This window comes from Armigeres subalbatus, chromosome 3, assembly GCF_024139115.2.
Source record: "Armigeres subalbatus isolate Guangzhou_Male chromosome 3, GZ_Asu_2, whole genome shotgun sequence".
Taxonomy (NCBI): Eukaryota; Metazoa; Arthropoda; class Insecta; order Diptera; family Culicidae; genus Armigeres; species Armigeres subalbatus.
In genome coordinates this window covers 281,450,043-281,458,254 of record NC_085141.1, presented here as the reverse complement: position 1 = coordinate 281,458,254, position 8,212 = coordinate 281,450,043, and the positions used below count along the sequence as shown (strand labels likewise).

General features: G+C 37.7%; 1 protein-coding gene across 1 annotated transcript in view; it reads left to right on the top strand.

The window, feature by feature from the left end:
- Positions 1-2,773: 2,773 nt before the first annotated feature.
- Positions 2,774-8,212, top strand: part of LOC134224636 (uncharacterized) — a 155,019-nt gene continuing 149,580 nt past the window's right edge. Inside the window, exon 1 of the mRNA XM_062704077.1 lies at positions 2,774-2,858. The gene's annotated coding sequence lies outside the window, so the exon portion shown is untranslated. The remainder of the gene's footprint in view (positions 2,859-8,212) is intronic.

Sequence of the window (8,212 nt, the reverse complement as noted above, 5' to 3'; positions counted from 1 at the left end):
TTATTAGGAAGGCCAGGTGATGGTGCGATTATAGCAGATTAAGAACTTTGTATTAACTCTAAGATCACCGTCAAATAGGGTTTCCTGGAGGAACTTCTGACGGAATTCCGAAGAAATTCCTGCACTTCTGGATGAAATCCTAAAGGAACTTCTGAAGGAATACCTAAACGTACTTGTTGCGGAGCTTCCAGATGAATTCCTGGAGGAGCTTTCAAAGGAATTTGCGGAGAAATTTCTGGAGGAACTTCAGGAATTTGCATGAAATTAATTCAGACCAAGCCACGCAGCTGCGCCGCCGCCACCGATCACCAACGGCGTGACGCCGTCTTGCTGCCGTCGCCACCGCTGACTGTAAAGGGTCGAACACACTGCACTGTCATTGCAGACTTCAACTTCATCGTATATGGTCGGATTGGTGTCAGGCCATTAGGCCGAAGGCCGTTAGGCCAAAGGACATTTGGCCGAAGGTCATTAGGCCGAATGGTCATTAGGCCGAACGGTCATTAGGCCGAATGGCCATTAGGCCGAATTAGCAAAAAGAAGCAACAAGTGAAAAATGAGAGGTTCTTCCTTCTCCCTTCTTGTATCTTCTTTCTTCTTCCTTCATTCTTCCTTCTTCTTTCTTTCTTCTTCCTTCTTTCTTCTTCCATCTTCCTTCTCCTTCTTCTTCTTCCTTATTCCTTCTTCCAACTTTCTTCTTCCCTCTTCCTTCTACCTTCTTTATTCTTCCTTAGTAATTATTTCTTCTTCCTTTTTTCTTCTTCCTTCTTTTTTCTTCCTCCTTTCTTCTTCCCTCTTCCTTCTTCCTTGTTCTTTCTTTCTTCTTCCTTCTTCAGCCTTCCTTCTTCCTCCTTGTTCCTCTTCCTTCTTTTCTTCTTCCTTCTTCATTCTTGCCTCTTCCTTCCTCCTTCTTCCTTCCTCCTTCTTCCTTTTTCCTTCTTCCTTCTTCCTTCTTTCTACCATCTTCTTTCTTTCTTCTTCCTTCTTCTTTCTCCTTTCTTCCTTCATTCTTCTTTCTTCCTTCTTCCTTCTTCTTTCTTCCTTCTTCCTTCTTCCTTCTTCCTTCTTCCTTCTTCCTTCTTCCTTCTTCCTTCTTCCTTCTTCTTTCTTCCTTCTTCCTTCTTCCTTCTTCCTTCTTCCTTCTTCCTTCTTCCTTCTTCCTTCTTCCTTCTTCCTTCTTCCTTCTTCCTTCTTCCTTCTTCCTACTTCCTTCTTCCTTCTTCCTTCTTCCTTCTTCCTTCTTCCTTCTTTCTTCTTCCTACTTCCTTCTTCCTTCTTCCTTCTTCCTTTTTCCTTCTTTCTTCTACCTTCTTCCTTCTTCCTCCTTCCTTCTTCTTTCTTCCTTCTTCCTTCTTCCTTCTTCCTTCTTCCTTCTTCCTTCTTCATTCTTCCTTCTTCATTCTTCATTCTTCTTTCTTCCTTCTTCCTTCTTCCTTCTTCCTTCTTCCTTCTTCCTTCTTCCTTCTTCCTTCTTCCTTCTTCCTTCTTCCTTCTTCCTTCTTCTTTCTTCCTTTTTCCTTCTTCCTTCTTCCTTCTTCCTTCTTCCTTCTTCCTTCTTCCTTCTTCCTTCTTCCTTCTTCCTTCTTCCTTTTCCTTTCTTTTTACTGCCTTCTTTCTTCTTTCTTCTTCCTTCTTCTTCCTCCTTTCTTCTACCTTCTTCCTTCTTCCATCTTCTTATTTCTTCTTTCTTCTTTCTTCCTTATCCCTTCTGCTTTCTTCTTATTTCTTCCTTCTTCCTTCTTTCTTCTTCCTTCTTTCTTCTTCCTCTTTTTCTTTTTATTCTTCCTTCTTCCTTTTTACTTCTTCCTCCTTTTCTTTTCTTCTTCTTCAGTTCTACTTCTTCCTCACTTGCACTAGTCACTTCTCACTCCCCAGTTCTCATTCGGCCTAATGACCGTTCGGCCTAATGACCATTCAACCTAATGCCTTTCGGCCTAATGACCTTCGGCCTAATGACCCAGCATCGGTCGGATTCATATGCGATGAAGTTGAAGTCTGCGATGACGCAGCGCAATGCTCATCCTATAAATAATCTATTACGCCGCCGCCGATAAATTTTCAATCGGCGCCCAGGTCTACTACTATAACACAGATAAAATAGCACTTTACGCGATCAGCTATGTTCAATGAAAGCACAAAGTAACTATTACGAAAGTAAGTTCTGAATCGCTGGTACATATTTTGTCCTGGAAAATAAACTAAATATTTAAGACAACCCTATTATTCGAAATATCAAATATGACATGATTCTCAAAAATTTCAAATGTACTTTCGTTATTCATCCCCCTTTGTAAAACTATATTAATTTTAAAAATCGTCACGGTATCAAAAGTTGTAACCTAAAAGTATGGTAAAAGTGTCGTCTCAGTCTTCAAGGGTTTTGTTTTCAGTTGCATTGAGCGGTGCAACACAGTACGACATCTTATAAGCCGATGGCAATCTCTGCTCTGATATGATTGTTAAACAAGAATGCCTCTAGCTGCTACTGAGCATATCAAACCACAGCATTGCGGACTCGAGCAATCAAAATGAATTCCATTTTTCGTCGTCGTTGCAAAAAAGAAAACAAGTGTAGTGAGCCAAGTGGTGATCACTGATGCTTCCACTTTATAAGTTGAACTGAAACCAATAATTGAATTATCACTTTTTATTTTAGTCATTGATGAAACATCCCATGAAATTATGAAAAACCATTCTTCTCCATTGACAAGCCACGCGCGCTCATATCCGGAAACGCATGCGCCTGGTACTTCTTACACTAATACTCGAGTAACTCGAGATGATCGCTTTTAATTTGGCGAGAGCAAATCACGTTCACCGCCAGTTCAGTTCAGTGAGATTTCCCATCGCGTTCGGAAGTAAGTACCACGGATGGTGTGCTGTGGATATCGTTTCCGTGGAAGGTGCAGAGATTGGTGGTTGAAGAGGGACAGCACAATATATACGGCTAGGGATCGAAGTGAGATAGAGTAGTTATGCATTTTCGCCAAAAGTGGAAGCGTTTCCGTTTCCCTGTCCATCGATAGACAATCGGAAACGGCGACGGAAAATCCTGGGCAACTGTGTAGCGTGAATTCTGGTGACAAATTTAGCCGGACCGGAAAATTACGTAAATCGCCGAAATCGGGAACAGAAAATTCCTAGCAAGCAAATCGGATGAAATAATTACAGTGAAAAAATGCGCACTCTTTTTGACACCGACTCAGTCAAGCGCAAAGTGTAGGCGCAGATGTAGCGTGAAAATCGAAGAAAAAACGCAATGAAAATCGGCAAGCAGTCAGTGGGTTTGAATTTGAATTTAGCGAGGGTGATAAAATTAAAGCAGAAGAAAAAAAATGTCCCTCCATCTTTCACGAGTGAAAGAAGTTGTGAATCGTTTTGACATCGTAACAGTTGACGGTGGCCGTCGGGGCAGTCGTGGTGTTCTGCCGTTTCTTGCACGTAGAGACGATCGTCTTGAGGCTGCCGGTTGAGTGGTTGTTGTCAGTGGATTAAAATGTACTGTCTTGAACTGTAAATCTGTTGATGGCCACGTGTTGCATGTGTGACGGTCATGTAACACAAATTATTGTAGCATGACAGAAAAAAAGTCATGAGCTACCGTGACATTTTTTCTATGCGACATAATATGTGTCACAAATGAAACTAATGGAATATAATTTTGAAGGTGATGAATGCATCACCAATGGAGCTAAATATTTGAAAATAATACAGTTAATATAGCTGAGCTCGCTTTTTGTGCTTCTTTACGCGGATTTTGGGATTTAAAAGTTTAATTTCCTATTTTCCGGGTATTAGCCAATTTGAAATGAACAATAATTACAATATGTATGAAAACTCGATTTGCGTATACACAGCAAGTGAAAGATTTAGAAAGATGAACGGTTTACGCAAAATTTATACAAAATGTTTTTTCTTTCACGCGGTAAAACCAGTAGAAATCGATTTCGTTGAGCCATTTCTTACGTTTATTTTTAAAATTCCACGTTCACGGATTATCGATATTGATTTATTAGCTTTTTTTCGGCGTGCAACTTTTCAGAAAATCAATAAAAGACCATTTGAAAAAAATTACAAGAAAGTATGAGCCATAACATGTGTCATAGAAAGTGTTTATGCTGATATTTTTCCAATAGTATGCTGTTTGTGCTGACGACGTTCGTTCTCATCATTAAAAATTCAGAGCTAACATCTAAGCGTTGACTACGACTTCAGAATATGTGCCTACCATATTATAAAATAAAACAGAATCACTATCCTGAACTGCAATCAGGTTACGAATTATGCTTCTATCAATCGTTTCCGTTACACACCACGATCTATAGTTACCCGTGATCCGGGGAACAATTGATGAATTTTTAAAATTGTTTTTGCACATATTTCCTCCGTAAGTGGTTTCTCATATTTTTAAAACGAATACCTGCTACGTGTTATAACGTATTAGGCAAATTGTTCTTGAGTTATTTGATAATTTTAAACTGGTTTTAAAAAAAAAAAATTCATGGAGCTTTTTTGACTCTTCAATTTAGGGAGTAACTTTGATCATCAAACGTTTCCAATCATTTATCTATGTATAAAACAAACGTCGGTAACACCGACTTACCAAGGTAGAGGCAATTTATAGTTGGAATGCATCGATTATTTGGACAAAGGCATCATCACCGCTAGTGAAATAAGGAATAACTGGTGTAATATGCACCCCTGGGGCAAAACGACTTTTTGGGATATTCGGCGATGTTTCAGGAATATTTTCATGAATGTTTACTACTGGATCGCTAGTTCGAGATCCGAACTACATGCACTATAGTAAATGCTCTGGAAAAACTGCTGAAAATGTATTCATAATGGCAAATGGGTCGTTTTGCCCCGAGGGTGCATATTACCTCAGTTTCCCCAACCTGGGTTTTCAACAATAAAAATCAAAATTTTGAAGCCATAAAAATGTAGTTCAACCAAAGAAAATACAGATTACTTATCACACAATTATACGTACGAGCTATTTTTTGTTATTATATTTGGATTTTACAGTGCTTTTTTGAAATATATATATGGTAGAAGTATCATTTTTACTTAGATAATCAAAAACAGGTTAAGAAAAAATAAATCTGCTCGAATAGTTGAAATATTAGAATTATTTAAATGATTTTTTAGAAGTCTGTAAAAACGTTCTTTTCTTAAAGCAGCAATAGCTTTTAAATATATAAGAAGTGTCTCTTATCGTTTCGACGATTTATTGTTTTGAGAAATCTTACTCGGGATATAAAATGACGATACACTCAGTACGAAAGTATGAACTCTCCGGGGTTTGAACCCCCCTCCCCTATGAAAAAATTTGTTTCATTATAAATTATGTTTTGTTCTTACCCCACTCGCCATAAGCTCTTTACGTAATGAAGTGTGCAGCCAAAGCAGCCAAACGAAATAAATTTTGTTTAATATTTCCATTTTTCTAAAAGTGATCACAGCTTTTATGCATCTGCTTTAGAACATTCATTTGCACTACCATCATAGTAGATAGCGACACATTCACAGGCGGCAGCGAATATTGGCTGCATGACACAATTTGTTCGCGGGTATTGCTATCTATTGCTTGAATGGTATGGTGTCTACAATATTATAATTGTCATAAGAGAAGGTTGTACAACATTCTGTCCGGTACAACAATGTGACATGATAATAGCTTAGCAAAAAATGTACTGTGATGATCATCACTGCACCCGACAACAAGTTGTTATTCCTAGTGGATTCAATTGTTGGCAAATTCCGAATATTTAGCAATGAGAGGAAATTGCGCAAAAGAAAAAACGACGCTTTTCGTTACTGAGAACATCGCCAAAATGTTGACCACCATGCAGTTGATGATTTCTGTTCTGGGCTAGTTCTAGTGGAATGTGTATAAACATTTTATCGGATGGGGTTGAGTTAAAGTTATCCCCATAATTTGTCAGCAAAACATGTTTAGCATGATCCATTTCATTATATTGACCAAGTTATAGGTTTCTATTTATTAGTTCGAATTCCTATTAGCGCTAAAACACGTTTCAAACTGATTTACGTTGGCTATATTTTGACTCATTTTGAAACATTTTAAAAAGGCTCAGCAGACGTCATCTGGAATCTGGGTATAACTTCACTCTTTTCAATATGCAGAAACCCTAACGCGATTTCTTTCTTACTAGCAATTGTGATAATCTCGAGGTTAAAATATGATCGCAGGGGTTTAGAGCAGAGTGAAGCGATTTCTTCAGAATGTCGGAACGACTTGAGCAGGGACATTAGCTTTGAGAAGATGGATGATAAGCGGATTAAACTGAGTCATCGTTTCATCGATGTAGATGATATGATAGGAGAAGCGGCTCAAGAGAAGATAATAAGTACATCATCCAGTGGGTTCGTGCTGGTATTTGCACAATAAACGGAGAAATAGATGAGCCTGTCATGGCATTTTTTCTTCCCTGGAGTTCACAACAATTTCAATAAATTTATTTGAAACGTGCATTTTAGCTGAGTTCGTGGGCTTGAGCTATGCTAAGAGTACATTCAAATATCATTGGCGTAACTATAGGGGGCTAGGGGGCTATAGCCCCACCCAGAACTAAATTAACCTCTCTAGAATGTTTGCCACTTTTATGTTTTAATATTGCACTTATCTAAATTCTTCGATCAGTATGTAGATGTTATGTCTATATCAATCCAGATATTTTTAAAGACTAAAATAAATACTCTCTTAAACAATTAGAAAATTCCCTACAAAAAAATATAAAATTGTTACAAGAAATCAAGGTATGAGCAATAAATAAATATAAAATTTCTGTCAAATAAAACAAAATGGCAAAACAATTAAAAATTTCCACAAAACAAAATAAATAAAAGCAAAAATTACAAAAAATTAAATGAGAAAGAAATAAGAATTCTTTTTTGGATGGATACAAAACTCCACAGGCGTCTAACTACCCAACAAACAATTGCTTGGATTGAATGAGCTTAGTTTTAGCTGAATAAGCCAAGATTGTTGCGAAATAAGCTCGTTATCACCCTCCAATGCTTGTTGGGTAAGTTTCACATGTCTTTCTAATCGCATAAAGTTTTTCTGGAATCTGACGACAGAAAATTCGCCTTTGCTGATCATCTCAGAAAAGAATGGTTCTGAGATGAACTGATAATGCGCTTCTTTCCAATCACAGACAACATTAGAATTTTGAAAGAAAATTTTTTTTTATTGACTTTCATTATGAGACTTTTCAGCCTGAGGCTGATTGCCTTCCTGTCTCAGAGAAAGAAAATTTCTTTTGTCTACTCTGACATCAACGTCCGACATTTTGCCATATATTGACAAAAAACTTCTTCAGCGTCGCCAAGCGATTACGATTTCTGCACTTTGAAGTATGTTCGTCTCGTGGGCTCCCATTTCCTCTAGTGTATCGGAGAAAAACCGACGAGTTTTCCACAATGTGATCAAGATAAATTTTGTGTGAGCGCGGGACAAAAAAAAAGTTCATAGTTTAATACGTTTTAGTATAGATAGTAGAATCCAGAGTCTATTATATATAGAGTTACACAAAGAGTGAAGCCAAATCTACCTATTGAATTGTCAAAACGTGTTCACTATCGAGCAGTAAAAAGTTAAAACAAATGCTTTCGTTGGTATGGCGGAAGTATTGTTATCGCATGGCGAATTATAACGTATGAATTAAAATGTATTAGATTTGTTCTTGAAACAGCTTCAAAAAACTTCAATACACCCCACAATAAAGTTGCAACAAGAAACTCACGTGTTTGCACTCTGTGGGTGACTTTGGTTATCGAATTAAAAAGTTTTAGCAGTGAACACTCCCGTGAAGTCACTTTTAAGGGTTGAACAAAAAATGAAAGCGTAAACAGAATAATGCAAGACTTATTCAGAAGGCGTAAGAAGATCCTCTTTGCGCAACTCTATATAATAGACTCTGGTAGAATCTATAGAAGATGAAAGTTACGGCTGAGTCGATTTTTTTTGCCCGTGCACACGCGCATATGGACGTCACAGCCCCTTAAGGTTTCCATTGAAATCGTGACGTCAAGTGCCTGTTTGGAGACACGTTTATTGTAGTTCGTTTGGAGACAGAGGATTTGTCTTCGTTCATATATATAAAAGATATCTAGTATGCTTTGATTTTCAATTTAGCTATTTACTATAGCGACGACAGCGACAATCTTTATCTAGTAACTAAAC